The sequence below is a fragment of the Copidosoma floridanum genome, unplaced genomic scaffold (genome assembly GCF_036245765.1).
Source record: "Copidosoma floridanum isolate Cflo_tuat_1 unplaced genomic scaffold, Cflo_Japanese_pri ptg000002l, whole genome shotgun sequence".
Classification (NCBI taxonomy): domain Eukaryota; kingdom Metazoa; phylum Arthropoda; class Insecta; order Hymenoptera; family Encyrtidae; genus Copidosoma; species Copidosoma floridanum.
Window position 1 is genome coordinate 279,332 of NW_028321879.1, and position 19,342 is coordinate 298,673.

General features: G+C 44.8%; 3 pseudogenes; all 3 read left to right on the top strand.

The window, feature by feature from the left end:
• Window positions 1-500: 500 nt before the first annotated feature.
• LOC149375929 (small subunit ribosomal RNA) lies at window positions 501-2,553 on the top strand (annotated as a pseudogene).
• A 938-nt stretch (window positions 2,554-3,491) lies between these two features.
• On the top strand, window positions 3,492-3,646 carry LOC149375930 (5.8S ribosomal RNA; annotated as a pseudogene).
• A 670-nt stretch (window positions 3,647-4,316) lies between these two features.
• Window positions 4,317-6,645, top strand: LOC149375931 (large subunit ribosomal RNA; annotated as a pseudogene).
• Window positions 6,646-19,342: the final 12,697 nt, after the last annotated feature.

The window sequence follows — 19,342 nt, forward strand, 5'->3', positions numbered from 1 at the left end:
TTAAAGTTTAATTACGGCACTTTTAAGCTTGCCGTGCCGACCTTGTATCGTTCTTTCACTGGGTCGTTAAAATGATAAAAGTGCCGTGGTCAATAGTGGGGCGTCGTCAACAACGAATAACAAATGGTCTTTGTCGCTTCTTCCAAAAGTTCTTAGGCCCTTGGCTTTTAGTACCACGGTAAGGCAACGCAGCGTTTCAGACGTTGTTGACGCTTATTAGCGATGGTCGACCCGAATTTAACAAAAAAAACAAATTTACCCTCGTTTTTAACGACAAGAGCTAAAGATTCAAGCTTAAAGTGTTAAATGCGTCGTGGACTCTTAGTTAAATTCTCGATTGGATCCTTTAAGTATCAAATTATGTTTTCTTTCACGTTCCTTGGCGTTTTTTTCATGACACGCAAAATAGCGCAATTCACCGACGAGCTGGTCAACAGGACGTTATTGTTCTTAGGCCACTCCGAGTTGTGTGCTCTGAATTTAATTTTGACGAGCAAAACTAACTGGTTGATCCTGCCAGTAGTCATATGCTTGTTTTAAAGATTAAGCTATGCATGCCTCAGTGCATGTCAAAAAAGGGTAAAACCACAAATGGCTTATTAAATCAGTTATGGTTTCTAAGATCGTACTCACATTTACTTTGATAATTGTGGTAATTCTAGAGCTAATACATGCAAACCAGAGTCCCAACCAGAGATGAAGGCACTGCTTTTATTAGATCAAAACCAATCAGTGGCAGGGACGCGTTCACGCGCGTTCTCTCGTCCTTCGTAAAAGTCTGTGATGACTCTGAATAACTTTTGGCTGATCGCATGGTCCTTGTTTTAGCGACGCATGTTTAAAATGTCTGCCTTATCGACCGTCGTTGGTAAGTTCTGCGCTTACCATGGTTGTAACGGGTTACGGAGTATCAGGGTTTGATTTTGGAGAAAGAGTCTAAAAACAGCTACCTCATCTAAGAAAGGCAGCAGGTGCGCAAATTACCTACTCCCGGCACAAGGAGGTAGTGACAAAAAATAACAATACGGGACTTATATGAGGCCTGATGATCGGAATGAGTACACTTTAAATCCCTTAATAAGGATCCATTAGAGGGCAAGTTCGGTGCCAGCAGGCGCGGTAATTTTAGCTTCAAGAGCGTTTATTGAAGTTATTGCGGTTGAAAAGCTCGTAGTTGAATCTGTGTGCCACGCTGTTAGTTTATTGATCACGATGTTTAACTGACAAGACTGTGGGACGTCCTACCGGTGGGCTTAGCTTGAACGTTCGTCTCGCACGGGGCAGCCTAGCGGCTTTGCCGCCGTTGGCGTTTGCCTGTCATGTGCGTGCGCAAGAGCGGACCAGCTTAATCCCATCGCCATGCTCTGCACTGGGTGTAGAGATGGGCCAGTACGTTTACTTTAAACAAATTAGAGTGTTTTTTAAGCATGATTGTTAACGCCTGAATACCAGTGCATGGAATAATTGAATAGGACCTCGGTTCTATTTTGTTGGTTTCCGGAGCTCAAAGGTTATGATTAATAGGGACAGATGTGGGCATCCGTATTGCGAAGTTAAAGGTAAAATTCTTAGATCATTGCAAGACAGACAGAAGCGGGAGCATTTGTTTAAAATGTTTTCATTAATTTAGAACGAAAGTTAGAGGTTTGAAGGTGATCAGATACCGCCCTAGTTCTAACCATAAGCGATGCCAGCAAGCGATCCAGCGATGTTCCTTCGATGACTTGTCAGGCAGCTTTCAGAAAAGCAAAGCTTTTGGGTTTCAAGGAAGGTATGGTTGCAAAGCTTAAACTTAGAGGAATTGACGGAAGGGCACTACCAGGAGCAGAGCCTGTGGCTTAATTTGACTAAACACGGAAAACCTCACCAGGCCCGGACACCGAAGGGATTGACAGATTGGTAGCTCTTTCTTGATTCGGTTGGTGTTGGTGCATGGCCGTTCTTAGTTGGTGGAGCGATATGTCTGGTGAATTTTGATATTGAACGAGACTCTATTCTGCTAAATTGGCGTTACTTCTGGTATCTCGAGGGCCAAGGCCTCGTCGCATGCTTTATCTATCGCAAATCTTTTTGTGTCACGCGGGGCTGGCGGTTGTTCTTGGTTTCTACTACTGACGTACCTAATAACCTTCTTAGAGGTACAGACGGCGCGAGCATAACAAGATTGAGCAATAACAAGTATGTGCTGCCTTTAGCTGTTCTGAGCTGCACGTGCGCTACACTGAAAGAATCAGCATGTCCTCCTTGGCCAAAAGGCCCGGGTTACCCGCTAAACCCCCTTTGTGCTAGGGATTAGGGCTTGCAATTATTCCCCATAAACGAGGAAGCCCCAGTAAGCGCAAGTCACAAGCTCGCGTAAATTACGTCCCTGTTATTTGAACACATGGCCCGGCGCTACTACTGATTGAATGATTTAGTTAGGTCTTCGGACTGGCGCGCAGCAACGCTCTTGTTGCGTTGTCGATTGCGCTGAGATGATGACCACACTTGATCAGTTAGAGGAAGTAGAAGTCGTAACAAGATTCTGTAGGTTAACCTGTATAAGAATTATTAACGTTTGCACGTACGACGTCACAACGTTTTACATTGGAAAAAAAAATAAAAAAACAAAAAGTGAAATTTTGTCTAAAAGCCGTGCGAAAGAGAAATGTATAATCGTTGCATTTACGTGCCTCGCGCCACTTTTCGTTCTCTTTCCGTCATCATTGACAAGGGGCTGTAAGAAATTAAGGTAACGGATTAGTGGTCGTAGGTTTCGATGCGTGCGCCAATGCCTAGCCTTTTTTGCTATATAATATATCAAACATACGATTGGGCTGGCCACGCTCGCCCTCGCGCACCTGCCTGAAAATTGTAAGGTGCGAACCCAAAACGGATCCTGATTTTTTCTTTCTATTGATCAGCGTCTTGCCGTGGCAACCTTGAGGCTATGGTCACGAATTTTATCACGAAGATTGAATTTTGACAGACAGCGTCTTCCTTGGGTCAACGGTAAGTTTGTTGAAAGCCTCGTTGTAACCAGGGAAACGTTGTCATATGGTGGTCATGCAATCACTTAGCCACAATGATATGATCGAGCTTACGAGGATAATAGCGTACGCGTTATTATCCCAGGTTTTGGAATGATTTTACGCTTAATGAGCCGAGACTGCGTATAAATGTCACGAAGTATTATGAACTGTATGCGTGTTGCCGTTGTTGCCCCTTTTACCTTGTTCTCAGGATATGAAGAAATGGGAGACGGCGCCTGTTATCTAAAAGTTTAGTCATACTTCGTGGTAAGCCCCAATGCCTGCTCTCCATGTCACATTTATGGGACGTAGCGGGGTAGCCCAACGGAGAACCGATAGGCACGTTTTATTCGAACGAGCCTGGCTCTCCGTTGCGTTTTGTATTGGTTTATCGTATGTTAAAAGTTCGAATTGACCTAGACAATATTAAACATAAAGTGTAAGTAAAAAAAATTAAAATAATAATAATATTAAATTGATTACCCTGAACGATGGATTACTTGGGTCGTGGATCGATCAAGAACAAAGCTAATTTCACGTCAAATTGTGAACAGCAGGACACATCAACATCGACACTTTGAACGAACATTGCGGTCCTTGGATATATTTTGTGGACCACGTCTAGCTAAGGGTCGTTCGATGAGAAAACGAGAAGACTGCTGGTCACGAAGAGAACCCCGACGCGTCGTTATCTACGACCTGTCTGATAGTTGTTTTAAGATGTACGAGCGAAATAATTAGGCGTTCGTATGATAATAATTGCGTCACTTAAAATAAAAAGGAATATTGAAAAAGATACGATAACGAAATAGAGTGTCGAAAACAAGGAATTGAATTTGAACAGTTGGAGTAGCGACGTTAATACCGTTTAAATCATTTGTCATTCTTTTTAATTTTTTTTTTCTATTTTCTCTTGAGGTCGTCGTTCGATCAAGTCCCATAGCTTTCATTAAATAATTGTTTTTTCGAACACTAATTAATCAAGAGCGGACTGGACGAGCCGTACGATCGTCAAAATCACTTTTGCGTCGTGGTTTCAAAAGCAAATAAAAAATTTTAGCGTCACAGGAGTAAAGAAAGAAAAAAAGAAAAGAAAGAAAGAGAGAAAGAGACAAAAAAAACCACTACCTGGTCGATATGCAATCTTTTAATTATATCTCTCTTTTTTTGTATTTTTTCCATAACGTCGTACGTGTGTAAAAAAATTTTTTTCTCTCAAGTGATTTTCAAAAGTACATTGTTAAGACAAAATTGTAATCGAACAAAAAACAATTAATCAAGATGACCTCAGGGCAGGCAAGAATACCCGCTGTATTTAAAAACATTATTAAGTGGATGTAAAAAAACTAACAAGGACTTCCCAAGTAGCAGCGATCGAACAGGAAAGAGCCCAGCACTGAATCCCACGGTTCCGCCGTTGGAAAATGTGGTGTTTGGAGGGGTTCGATTATACCATGGTTTCACTTTGCGTCCAAGTCTAACCTAAATAAGGCCACTTACCCGCAAAAGGTGCCAGGCTTGTAGTGACCGAAACGCGCCGAGTGAGAACCTCTCCTTAGAGTCGGGTTGCTTGGGATTGCAGACCTAAGCGAGTGGTAAGCTTTATCTAAGGCCAAATATGACCACGAGACCGACAGCAAACAAGAACCGTGAGGGAAAGCTTAAAAGAACTTTAAATAGAAAGTTAAAAAGTACGCAAAACCGTTCAGGGGTAAACCTGAGAGATCCAAAAGTTCGAATAGAGAGATTTATCGTTAGTGGCTGTTTGCTTGCGTGTGATCGCGTTGCTTGATTGTGCGGTGCTTTCGGGTTTTTATTGCGTTTGTGGCACGCAGTCGCTGCGTCATGTCTAACAACGCCGGCGTGCACTCCTTTTGTAGAAGGACGTTGCGTCCCGTTGGGTGTCGAATGTTGGCTTGCACGGGAGACTGTCGTGCCAATATGGCACGGCAGATCATCGGTGTCCTTTACCCGATCAACTGCCTGGCAGTATTAAAAACTTCTAATTAAAATTGGCATCAAGTCGCACTTTTAAATGCGTTTGGCTTGGTGATCAATCAAGTCTCGCTCGGATTTAATGAACCTTATGCCATTATCATGCGCGCTTAGCTCTTTTGAACGCCAATGTTTTCGAACCGGCTCGGAAAAGCCTAGCGCTTTTCAATTTAAATTACCGGTCAGTGACGCTTCTGCATTGGATACTTTTAGGACCCGTTTTGAACCATGGACCCAGAAGTCTAACATGTATGCGAGTCATTAGGACTTGTTTTATTTTATACAAATAAACTAAGCCTAAAGGCGCAATGAAAGTAAAATTTTGCAAGCTTCGTGCTCCGTGACTTACGGAGGATGATTCGCATTACGTATGCAGATATGCACTGCTGGTGCGTCTCGTGCTCATTGCGAGCTGCGGTGCACCAAGAGCGTACACGTTGGGACCCGAAAGATAGTAAAATATGTCTGGTTAGGAAGAAGACAGGGAAAACCCTGATGGAGGTCTGTAGCGATTCTGGCGTGCAAATCGATCGTCGGAACTGGGTACAGGGGCAAAAGACTAATCGAACCATCTAGTAGCTGGTTCTCTCTGAAGTTTTCCTTAGGATAGCTGGCACTCGTAATTTTAAGTTCCATCTGGTAAAGCAAATGACTAGAGGCCTTGGGGCCAAATTGACTACAACCTTTTCTAGAACTTTAAATTGGTAAGATCTCTGGCTCGTTTGAATATTGAAGCCATGAGATTTATATACAAAAAAAAAAAATCAGAGTGCTAAGTGGGCCAATTTTAATAAGCAGAACTGGCGCTTTTGAATGACCCAAACGCCAAGTTAAGGCACCGAAGTTGACGCTCAAGAGATGCAATGAAAGGCGTTGGTTGCTTAAGACAGCAGGACGGTGGCAATAGAAGTCGGAATCAGCTAAGGAGTGTGTAACAACTGACCTGCCGAAGCAACTAGCCCTGAAAATGGATGGCGCTGAATTGTCGCGCCTATACTTGGCCGTCAGTGGCAAGTGGGGCGTTGTAAAAGCAATTTTTCAACGTCATGAAGCTCTGACTAGTAGGAGGGTCGTGGCGATATGCGCAGAAGGGTCTATGCGTGAGCCTGCCTGGAGCCGCCGTCGGTGGAGATCTAAACGGTTGTAGCAAATACTTTAGCGAGACCCTGGAGGACTGACGTAGAGAAGGGTTTTTTGTGAACAGCCGTTGCACACTAGTCAGTCAATCCTAAGCTCTAGGAGAAATCCTATGTCGATGACGGTGTTTAAATTTATTATTCTTGATAATTAAAAGCACACATCCGTCGGGCAAAAGGGAATCCGGTTCCTATTTTGGAACCCGGCAATGGAAGCGTTAATGTTTGGGCTTGTGCAAGTGTGTTTGTCGGGGTAAGTCAAAATGACCTGGAGACGCCGACAGGAGATCCGGGAAGAGTCTCTTTTTCTTTATAAGCGTTTGATTTCCCTGGGAACCTCTAGCAGGGAGATAGGGTTTGGAACGTGAAGAGCACCGCAGTTGCGGCGGTGTCCAGATGTTTTCCTCGGAACTTGAAAATCCAGGAGAGGGCCACTTTAAGCTGTTGTACCAATTCGTACCCATATTTACGTTAGGTCTTCAAAGTCAAGAGCCTCTTTAGTCAATAAAATAATGTAGGTAAGGGAAGTCAGCAAATTGGATCCGTAACTTCGAAATAAGGATTGGCTTTGAGGAGCGAGGCGTGTTGTGCTTGGTCGTGAAGTGGGTGTGGCTGACGTGCCAGGCCTGGGCGAGGTTTAACTTTGCGGTGGTTCGCGCGCGTGCATTGTCTTCGCGTTGTTCGTGTCATAAAATCGTTGTGGAGGGTGACTGAGCTCGGTACAGTGCCTTGGCCTTTCGGGTATATGCCACCCCAAGAGTATCGCCTCTAGGCAGGAGTTCTTTTTTGGGCGTTAAATCGTGATTGGCCTAGTGGCTGCTTAGGTGCCCACTTGTGGGCCAGCGTGGCATGCTGCTGGGCCCAGGAATGCCTCTAAGATGCTCTAGCAAGAATTAAAAGCTGGGTAAATAAAGACTGCGTTTGGCAGCCTCAGAGAGTTGCGCCGCTGCCCCTAAAATAGCAAAAGTCCTTTTTTTGTGTAGTCTCCACGTGGGAACTAGCTGATGCGCCTACCCGAGATTCCTTGTGTGCGCTTTCGAATGAAGCCCGTGGGGCTCGGTCCACCTCTTGAACATCGGGGGGGGGGCGGATTGGGCCATATAGTGGTGGATAAGAGTGGCTAAAGCATCTGTCCCAGTACCCAAGGACGCCTGCTACGTGAGATGCATATTTTGTTGTATATACCGCGTAACAGGAAAAATTGGCACGCCATAGGCACTGAATTTTTGCAAGTTCTGTTTCCGTGGCCGATGTTTTGCTTTGTCGCAGGTAATTACTTTAAAGGCCTCCGTATGGGGGGCGTAAAAGCTTATACGGATAACAACAAGTGCCACTTATAGTGTGCCCTTCCTCAATTTGTTCCTGTCGAAGTGAGTTCAGCTCGGGCAGCCATAGGAGACAGACGTGTCTCTCAGAGCTCTCCCGAAGTACCGCGGTAGTGCACGAGTTAGGCCGATTTGGAAATCAGCTGTCCGAGTCGAGCTCCCACACGCATTTTAGCGTTATGTGTGTGTGTTTTTTTTCTTATTTTCCAATGCTACGGCTGTGTTTTCTGTGATTTTTTTGTGGAAATAAGTGAGGCTATCGCAGTAGAGTTCAATACAGTTTTAGTATCAGTTTAGTTTTAGTTTCACAAGTTGCATGCCATGGACTGTCTGGCTGCAAGACAGTTGCCTTCTTCCACGGGAGAGCACGGCAAATGCCTTAATTTTGTTTGCCTTTATTTATATAAATCTATAACAGTTTATACTTTTATTTCAATAACGTCTACTGCTTAACTTCTTTTTTTAAGTCATAAATTCTTAACTGCTAGTTCTTTGCAAAGTTGTATTTGGCCCAAATTATTTAATTCTTTTTTATGTTTCTTTGCAAAGCATATATTATATTCAACTTAATTTAACTTAACTTCGCTTAACATGGGCTAAATGCATACGTTTTGCGTTTCTTATCTTCTGCTTGCAGTGATAACGCTCGGTTATCAGCGTGACTCATGCCTCTTACTTTCTAGCTGTTCGAAAAGGTGCCAGTTTTACTTTCCTTTTTTCTTTCTCTCTCACCTCTGCTTGCAGGTTTTAAAAGCACACTAATTGTTTTAAAATCGTTTTATAATGTTTTCTTGTCCTCGTGTCTGAGCTATCCCATATCAAATTCTTGTGAATTCTTCTTATCTTTTCTAACCACTTTTTACTTTGCTTCTTTTTATTTATTTTGGATGCTCTTACACATTCTTATATATTTTAATATTTTTTAATTTTACTCTCCCATTCTACTACCACACTCTCTATTTTCTTTTCTTCACTTTTCCTTTTTTCTCTCACTCTCTCTACTTCCATGATGTGACCCCAAAACCCCTTCCCCTCCTAATATAGAAAATAGCCCTAGAAGCTTTCTTTCTGACATAAGGGGGGCAGATGTTGCAAAACTGGGGATACTTCTAGCTGGGGGGTAACAAGCGCGGCTCCCTTTCTAATATGGTAATCCGGCAGCCACTTCAGCAACTCGCGCTAGGCGCAGCGCGGGAATGTTGTGGTTGACGGAACCCAGGGCTAGGCTTAATTGCACGGCTGCAAGGCGGGTTATCTATAAACCCCCCAGAATCCTAAGCTCTGACACTCGGCAAAAGGATGAATGGCCCACTGGTATCCAGGATTCATAGTCTGTCTTAATAATTTTGAGATTTATGTTTCATATACCCACAGTCTCCCACAGCTGCCCAGGCGGCCCGGGGACGTACGAACCAGATGATGACAACCAAACGAGGATCAAGACGAGGAAGAGGAGAGAGGTTTAAAAGCAAAAAGTCTGCCGTGGTAGCTGTTCAACTGGCAAGACAACATATTAAAAACACCCGTAGGCCCAAAAGCACGCCTTTGGAGCCTTGGCGTGCCTCCCTAATTCCTCGCTAGTTGTTGTTAAAAGTGCTTCGCGAGTGAAAGGGCACTCCAACGCTAAATGCCCTAAAGTGTTCAAAATCGTTCTTACACGCTGCGATGGAGACCAAAGGTCAGAAGCGCATCAGAACATTGAAAGCTCACTATAAATGGTGGCTACGAAAAGTCAAAGCGTCGAAAACACGCTTAAAGCCACGAAAAAAGCAATACTAATGTCGAATGCCTGCTTAAAACCCTAGTTAAAGGTAAACAAGGTGTCAAAAGCTTACTTACCGCTGGGGTTGAGAGTGACTTTGAAAGCACGCTTGAATGCACACCCACAGGCGTCAAAAGAAGCACAGCTGAAAGTAATGTCGAAAGCGCTTTGCAATTTCAATGTACATTTCAACAAAGCCAGGGTGCTAGTGTTTGTCGAAGCTTTGCCCAGCCTGACCTCTCAGGCCCAAAACTAAAAGTCCTGCAACTCAACATGAGTCGCTCGATGATGGTTACGGGCGAGGTCCACAACCTTATTGCCGCCAAGAGCCTCAATATTTTGCTTATTTAGGATCCTTTGAAAAACAAACTTAGCGGCGTCTGGAAGTGCGGAGGGCTTGGTAGTATCACTCCCATCCTGGCAATCCATTCAAATGAACCATGGGCTGCAATTGTCATCACAAACCCAAAGTTAAACGCCCTTTATATCCCGCAGATGAGTAACCAATACTGTACAGTAGCGGAGATTGCTGCCCCTGGACTCTCGTTCTATGCCATCAGCCATTATTTTAAGTATGCTGATGACAGAGAGTCGCACTTGGACCATCTCGGCAAAGTGCTTTGAAAGCTCAAGGAAAAAAGGATTATTATAGGTGGTGACGTTAATGCTGAGTCCTATATTTGGAGCTCCAGTGGCACAAATGATGAGGGTGAACTTGTTGAGTGCCTGATCGCAGCCCACGACCTAAGCGTCAATAACTCAAAAACCGGGCCACCAACTGTGGAGACTACGAAAAGAAAATCGTACATTGATGTCACCCTGACGAGCTTAAATATGAGTGGCCAAATACATGGATGGCAAGTGGAAAGGTCGTGGGTTAGCAATATTGGCCACAACGCTATAACGTTTAGTATTGAGACTTCGAGCCAAGCTTGAAGCCACTCCCAGCCTAGTACAAGCAGGTTTAACTTAAAACGAGACGATTGGGAAATGTTTGATAACAAAGCTTAAGGCACTGTCAAAAGCAAGGCTCGAGAGTCTCAGTTTGAGTGTGGTTAGCAATGTGGAGATCTTTGCGAGCCGTTTAACGGAAGTCATCACTGACTCTTGCAAGAGTGCGATGCCAAGGAGTCAGTTCAAAGCTCGTTAAAATCTATGGTAGAATAGTAGTCTGACTAGTTTGAAAGCCAAACTAAAGAAAGCATACAGGCTGCTCAAGACAGTGTGCAGCTAGGGTGCTCTGTGCGAATACAGGGTCAGTTTAAAAGCGTACAAGGCAGCAATCCACGAGGCTCGCACTACAAGCTGGAGGGACTTTGTCACTGACACTGGTAATCTGGACGTATTCGGATACGTATACGAACAGGAGGCCAGCAAAGTAAGACCCCAAACTACTTTTAGCGCCTTAAAGACTCTGTGTGGTGCCACGCTCAGCATGTCTGAGACGGCAAAAGTTCTGCTTGACACTTACATTTCAGATGACGACGACTCTGACGGCACTCTGAAGCTCAGACGAATGAGAGAAAACTCGGGTGAGGTCCCAAACACTGAGGACTCGCCTGCCTTCTCTCTTGAAAACATTAAAAGCGCGGCCAGAAGAATGAGGAACAAAATGGCCTTGGAACTGGATCTTGTCGAGGTGGTCGTTGTAAAACGAGCACTTTCGGCCGTCTCGCTTATTTTCGAAAAAATATTAGGCGCGTGCCTAGAGCACAGGGTTCTCTTGGATGTGTGGAAGCGTGGTACGCTGAGACTTCTTCTTAAAAGTCTTGACAAGGATCTCGTGGACTTGCGATCATACAGGCCAATCTGCCTTTTTTCAGTCTTGGGCAAGCTTCTGGAAAAGCCAATAGTCGAAAGAATTAACAAGCTTGTTCTGGGCTCTGGTGGCATATCAGAACACTAATATGGCTTTGTACCGAAGCGGTCCACCAAAGATGGTGAACCTGGTTGGACCTCCCAGTTTGCCTTTGCACAATTATATCGTCTTTGCCGTATTAGTGGCCTTGGTGGATCTTCTGAGTCCCATCTAAAACTTATAGCTCTATGTTCACTGGATGTTAAGTTTTTATGTACCTTCCAGCCTGCAACACATTCCTCCGTGTTAAATTGAATTGAATTGAATTAAATTTATTGTTTTAAAGAGCTAAGGGCTACAGCCCTTGATAGCTCGGCTTACTACATGATTATTGCTATTAACAGCAGGTGCCGCAGGTAACTGCAAAACACGTATACACATATATCAGTTCGAGGGAATTCAAAATTACGTCATATCAATAAAACTAACAAATAGAACTAACAAATAAAATAACAATATCTCAAGAAGTGATAAATGTGAGAGCAATACAGTAAATATAAGTAATAAATAAATAAATTTATATTTATATATATATATATATAAGTTGTAAGACTGGTTAAAATGTCAGCACAGAACATTTAATAAAACACAAATGTAAAAATAAATCACAGTAGAATTCACTCGATCACAGACATAGCACAAATTATCACCATCACCGACGACGGGCTACAGCCGCTTGTATCGTTCATGTAGCAGGAACTCCGCCAGTCTTCCCCCGAAGCAAGGCCTCGTTGAGAGCCCACGCAAGTCGCCCAATAAGCGATTCCACAGCCAGGCAGCACTCATATGAAAGGAATCCATATAAATGTCTGTTCTTGCCCACGGGACAATTAGCTCCGAGGGATCCGCTCTCCTTGATTCCGTAGCATCGCGTGGTCGGAAGATGAATTTCTTAGTCAAATACAATGGCTCGCCAGATGCCAAAACGGAACTGAGCTTGCGGATGCAGACGTATTCACGACGAACACTGCAGGGCATGAGCCCTAAGCGCTCGTATGTAGGCGTAATGTGCTCGAACTTCCTAAGACCCGTTGCGAATCGAACAGTGGCGTTCATGCTGCGCCGGATTCTCACTCGCAACTCAGATGACAGACCAAGAAACAAACCAGCACCGTAGTCATAATATGGGAATACCAGCGACTTAATCAGAAGCAGACGCACACGGGGTATCAGAGAGTCACCACATTGTCGAAGCCTCGAAAGGGCCGCAAAACTCCTCCTCGTGGTTTCAATTGTTTGCTGAGTCCAAGTTAGTGCACCATCCAGTAAGACGCCAAGAATCTTAATACTCTCACTATACTGAATGTCTTTGTCATCGATGCGCACCCTCGGCAACTCTAAATCCCGAATGCGGCAAATGTAGCGACGGGAGCCAAACCATGCTGCCTGGGTCTTTCCTGGGTGGATCACCAAACCATTTGCCAAAGCCCATCGGCACAGTCTGTCGAGGTCTTCGTTTACTTTCTGTACCAGTACGGGTAGATCATTGTAGAATCCATGAATGTATAAAGTGAAGTCATCTGCATGGATGTGGTACTTGCAATGTTTGAGAACCGAGGGTACGTCGTTTACATAAAGTGAGAAAATTAGCGGGCCGAGAATACTGCCCTGTGGAACACCCGAAAATCGGACTAAAGGAGAAGACCTGCCGCCCCTACCATCTACGACGACCTGCCGACGGCCAGAAAGGTATGATTGAATCCAGGCACATGACGAGTCGGAAAATCCCATCCTCTCAAGCTTCCCAGCAACAAGGCCGATATTCACCCGGTCAAACGCCTGTGTAAAGTTAACGGCGACAAGCAATGTAATTATCCGATCATCCGCAGCCCCTCATATATCATCAACCATCTGCACTAGAGCAGTGTGAGCACTGTGACGCTTCCTGAAGCCCGACTGGAAAGGGTCGATCAGATAGGTGCGGTGAACATATTCTCAAATCTGCTCTGCCACTACAGCCTCGAAGACCTTTGAAAGTGCCGGCAAAATACTAATGGATCGCAGATGGCCTATCTCCGTAGGCAGCCGACGCTTGGGTATGAGGTGCATTGTTGCCACATGCCACGCGTGCGGGAACTCAGCCGACTGCAGTGAGCAGTCGAAGATGTGCAGAAGCACTGGAAGTATCACAGGAGACCAACAAACAGATATTCAGGTCTCCTGGAGTACGCACTCGAGCCGACCAAGCGAGATATTACCCTGCATGTTATCGACTCGTGCACGTAGAGTGCCACGTTACCACCCATCTTACCAAGGTGATCCGCACGGAGCAGCTTATAGTTTCTTATGAAAAAGCGTGCGGATAAACCATCAGGTTCAAGCCAGGACTCAGTAATTGCCAGCAAATGAAGTTGGTGCCCTGCAATAATATCTAAAATGTCCGTAAAGTGTGCGTTAAGTGACTGAGCGTTGATATGGCCAATATTGAATGCAGTGCTATCACGTAGATCCATAATCGATAGATCCATAATCAATGAGTCGGATTCGTCGCTCCACTTTCCTTCGCAAAAATGGACATTTAGCCTTGTCAAATGCAGAGTGGGAAAGTATGTTCTCGCCAGATGCCAAGAAATTGCAACATTTATTATTGTCTATATTTCTCACTGCACACTAACTGCTGGTGTGCTTGCCTGCACAATAGCCGCAGCACGGTTTGCTTGGGCATTTCTCGGCAATATGACCATATCCCGCACACTTGAAGCACTGCATGATGTTAATGTGGTCTTCAACGCGGCATCTTGTCCAATTAATGCTGACTTTTTGCTGTCGCAGCAACTCCAGTCTATGTTCTGGCTTAACTTCAACCATACATGAACGCAGTCTCTTCTTAGCTGCTGGATACAGGTAGACAGGCCTTACATCATCTACAGTTGCCTCTCTCAGATTCTGCATGGCAATACATGCGGCGATCTCCTCCTTCTCCAGTTCGACGGGGATATCGTGCACTATTAGGCGCGGGCGCAATTTCTCGTCAGGCCTTACCTCAAGCCCGGCCTGCAAAAAATCAGGGCACTGCGAAAAAGCCTGAGCAGTCAGGCCACCACCCTCCAGGATCAAGGACTTTCCAGGGCCGTACTCGACGCGCTTAATGTTGAGTTTGAGCTGTGCCGGCCGCACCACACTCAGAAATGCCTGCTTAATTGTGGCAGATGAGGAAAGTCTGTCCACGGCATCCTTCGATGGCCCAACGACAATACGGCTCTCACGCGCTATAGGCACAGCCTTACCACCGCTGAGCGTAACCTTGTGCGCCGGGCGGTCCCAACGCGGCACACCCGCCACCGCAGCAGCATAGGAGCCCCGCGGGCTGTCTATTCACGTAGAATCGGGTTGCCGTGCAGAATTGCCAAACGCTGAAACCGCCTCGCCCACAGTCTTACATGCCCGGTCAAGGATTGCCTCGTAGTGTCTGCCTGTATTGGCGACCGTTAGCTGTTAAACATCAGCGTTTGACAAGCGCAAGAGTGCCTCGTCGATTCCCCTTAAAGCCTCTAGCAGTTTCTTGTATCTCAGTGCTTCCTTCTCCGTGCGAAAAAGTTCAAGCAAAGTATCGCGATGCTCACTGATCCTGTGAGCAATGTTGGTGACGTCACCGATTGTCAACAAAGGCTCCAACAGAGGGGGGGTCAGACGATGTGGCCCCTTCCTCGTTCTCATCTTCATAACTTTCTTCGCGCTGTCGCTTCGACGCGCGCTCGGACATCGCACGCCGTCACAACAATAACAGACACATATAGTACACAGATGATATAAAACCAGAAGTAAAGGCACACACTATTAGAGTACACAAGAACTACACAGGCACAGTGAAAAATGGCGAAGACCAAAAAATCCCGCAGCGGCACGACAAGAATCGCGAATGCACAAGGCCCGAACGGGCAGACAGAGTCAGAAACGCGGCCAGCAACGGTCCACGCCTCAGCTTACGCGGAAACCACTCGCAAGGAATACAGGCACAAGAAGCTGATTACTCAGAACAAAAAATACACGGGGCAACAGAAAGCAACGTCCATCGCATGCGAATACCGCGTTCAGACGCAATAAGGGGAGTATAATTATATAGCCAATAACATGACGTGTATAAATGTTCTGACCCGCTAGGGTAACGTCTATGTCCCGAAGATCCTGTTTATATGTACAGGGCTGCCCCGGAGCATTTATCGCAGTCAGGTTGTGCTTAATCATTATTGCCTTGATACATTGTCCGTTTTTATCTGCATTGTCAAGTCAATAGCTCCACAGGGGGGAAACTCCAATTACATCAGCGCCAATTATTACTCTGTTTAAGGAGATGAAATCCAGTGCAGTTGTTAGCTGGTGCGCAAATACCTGTATGGGCAGGCTGTACTGGCAATATAAGCTGACCAAGTACAGCTCCCCCGGTGGTCCTGAAATGTGCGCCACCGCGCAGTGGGCCGTACTAACACAAGCAAGCGCTGTTGCGGTGAGACATCTAATTAGCACCACTATGCAGGCCCATGGCACCTCGCCAGGCTTATTTCCAGCAATAATGACGTTATCGTATCCATCCAACCCTGATGGTTCGTCCACTTGTGTGTATATTTCTTGTAGCAGCAGTATATCTACTCCCGTTTCGTATGCTGCTTTCATGCATTCATCGGTGGCGTTTCGGCTTCTGCCAAGATTTACTTGCAGGATTTTTATAGAATTACTCTGCGCCATAATCTGTTTGTAGTGTGGCTCGTTTTAATGCCGCTTGGTACGAGGGGCAGTTATTATTTGCAATGTGAGTGCTTGGCTTCTTTTGTTGCCTACATAAGGCGCATGCCGCTTGCTTCTTTTTGTCCAGGCAGTCCATGAGGCTGTGTCCTTCATTTGCACAGTGGCCACAAATCGCAACACCTGACCTGCAATATTTGGCAATATAACCTAGTCCCTGGCACTTGTAACACCGTGAAATACTACAATAATCATTTACACGGCACGGCTTCCCTTGAATATATAGGACCTTTCTTATCATCAGTATATTTCGCAGCTCAGGCGTGACCTTGGCTACCCAGTGCACATTGTCCTTATCTCTCCGGCCTGTTTTGAATCTAGCCTTAAAATTTTTCTCAAATTGGAGCCTCTCGTTGAGTACTTCAGAATTTTAAACTGCAATTGCACTGGTCAAATCCTCAGCCGTCATCTCTCTGGGTACATCATATACAATTACTTTTGGCATTCTTTTATTAAGTTGGGCCTCCGGCCCGCTACTCTTGAGTTTTTCGCTATGTATTAACTTCTTAAGTTCAAGCTCAGAGCTAGATTCTATTACGATGCCACCTGCTCTTGTTTTTCATACAATGTTAATTTTGAGTCTCTCAATGACCGGATTTACTGTTTCCTTCATTACTTTCTTGAATGTATCAGGTGAAACTGGCTTTTCTGAGATAGACTTTATTGCTGCTGCAAAATTTCTCCGTGGTACGGTATTTATTTTATTTTTTCCTTTTACGACTGGTGGGATCATTTGACGCTCCTTCAGGGCAGGTAACTGGTCGATGGTTGGCCTCTCTTTGAGTTGCGCTTTTAGAGCCGAGTTTTCTATTGCCAGAGCAACATCTATTTTCTTGATTCTTGAGATCTGAGTTTGGAGAAACTCTTCAGCGACCTTAGCAAACTTATACCTAGCGCGTAAGTCCTACATGTGCCCCATTACAACCTTTTCAATTTTTTCAATATCCACGTACCAACTCGGGCCTACTTCTTTATCTTCAGATTTAGTGGAACTTGAAACCGAGCTTTCCTTTTCAGGCCTCATCCTTTTCTTGTTTCTACCCATGCTTTCAGTACTCACTCCACTTCCTTGACTCATTTTTCTGCTGTCGATAAAGAACAGTCCACAATTTTGCGAGTCACCCTGGCTCACCGTTTCCGTTTCTTCGTGTCAGTGTAAAGGACACACCACTATGTCTAGCACACTCTGTAGGGTGGCTACATTTAATGCTGGATGACCCGAAGAAACATCAGTGTCTGAGCTGTTAATCTTGACAACGGGGATGGTAATCGAGTGCCAGTCAAACCCAGGCTACGAATCACGGACCACTGGGCTCTAGCGGATGCCGCAACAGCAAACCTGTTTGAAAGGTACCTATTCTTCGCAATGTCTATGGCATTTTGGGCTATACGGCGTTTCTGTTTAAAAACCTTGTAATCAGCGCTACAGCCAGTACGAAAAGCTTGCTTAAAGGCAGCATCACGGGTCCTCATGAATCCTCGGATCGAAGGGTCTATCCATGGTTTAAAAGTTGATTTTAAGGCTACAGTTGTAAGAGGAGCAACCGCATCGAAAGAGGACACAAGGACCCTAGTGAAGTCACCGACAATATTGCTCAGGCTCACTCTATTGGAGGCTAAATCAATACAGCGTAAACTATTAGAGACATGTCGTTTAAAAATATCTATATTTATTTGTGAAAAATTCCGGGTACTAAATTTGGTGACTGTTAGTGGAGGCTTATCGAATTTCAGATTAAGAGTGATGAAATCATGGCCGGATGTAAAAGGTGTCTGTGACTTGTGGTAAGACTTGATAAATGAAAGAGAGCTAACTATAAACAGGTCAATCCAAGTGTGTGTAGGGCGATCTCTATAAAAAGTGTGATGTGTGGGTTCCGAGTGTACTAATGAAAGAGAAAGAGTGTCGACGTAGTTATTTATGGACGTGGAAGCAGGGTTTACTGTAAGCATATTGGCATTTAAATCACCGGTGATAACTATATGATTATACTTTGGTAAAAACTGTGATGAAATTTCGAAAAACTGAGTGAGAACTGCCGTGTTTGGGGGCCTATATACAACTGCAACTAGCAAGGTATTACCCGACCAGGTCAATTCAGCAATGAAAAATTCAGGCCTACTGTCATACTGAGGATCAGATCTATTAAGAATTTTAACCTTATATGAGTTCCGAATGTATAGACCCACGCCTCCCCCCTCTTTACCACTACGATCATTTGTATAATGTGTAATCATTAAAATTTAGTATGGCATCATCGTCATGCTCAGTGAGCCAAGTTTCCGTAAGAGCGAGTGCATCGAATCTTTCATTATAGCACTTTAGCTCTAATTCATTGAAATTTTGTTTTAGACTATTTATATTTACGTGTCCTATTTTGAAAGAATTTTTAGAAGATATTGAAGGTACTACATGGAACTAGCGTCATTGCTGGGCGGGTGATCTATTTGGTTCGAGAGCCGATAGATCTGCGACAGAATAGATAAGTATAAGCGGGGAATCACGTTCCACTCGCATACAGACGGTAAGATTACGAAGAACAGGGAAAGCGTACTTAAGTGTTTTTCAGGCTTTGACAGCCGATCTCCATAACGAGTAGACCTGAGGCGGCAATAAAGGTTGCAGATAAATGAGGCGATCTGCACCAGTGCCAAAGATGTCATTTGAGGTGAGCCTGGCCAGCTTGCTAGATTTACCCACTATTTGATTACGAACCTTCACCGAAACAGCCTCGGCCACGATACCACGAGACGCCGCAAGTATGGTCAAATTTGTGGCGTCCTTTTTGTGCGGAATCCAAGGCTTGACCGATGTAACAAATGGCAGCAGGTCAGACGAGCCAATGGTCTCCAACACACGATTGACGACATCTGCATCCAATGCAATGACAGCGGCCGGGATGTTCGTGATGAGAAATTCGGCAGTGTACCAGTAGGGACTGAGATGCTTGAGCATTGACAATTGACTTAAGTGTTGCCACCTCCTCACACTACTGCTTAATAGATGCATGGAGGCCGCCCATATCCTTTTTATGCTCAGCACGAAAATCATCCAGTGATGTTAAAATATCTCGCAATGTTGGTTTAGTATCCCCCATATCGCTTGCACAATTAGTGGTCGTTTGCGTTTTGGCGAGTTTGGTTAGTCGGGGTGGAGTAGAATCGGAAGGAGAGAGGGAGCGTTTTTTGGACAGGGTGGGTAATTTGGGGGTCAAAGTGAATCTATTGCTGAGGGAAGAGGAAATTGGAAGAGTGGTACAATTAAGCAGTGGCGTGTTTAACAGTCTTGGTACCAACGAACAGCAACAGAAAACGATTGTCTTATTAATGAACCAACTCGGGTGAACGCAGCGTTTATGGAAAGGTTTTGCGCAGTCCGTGCAGTGAACTTCATAAGCCAATGAGTTATTATTAATTGAAAAATTCGTACGTCAACAAATAATACAGGATTTACGCATAACAAAGTAGTTTAAGAAAATTGACTGAAATTTTTCGTGCCATACTGCAATTCGAGC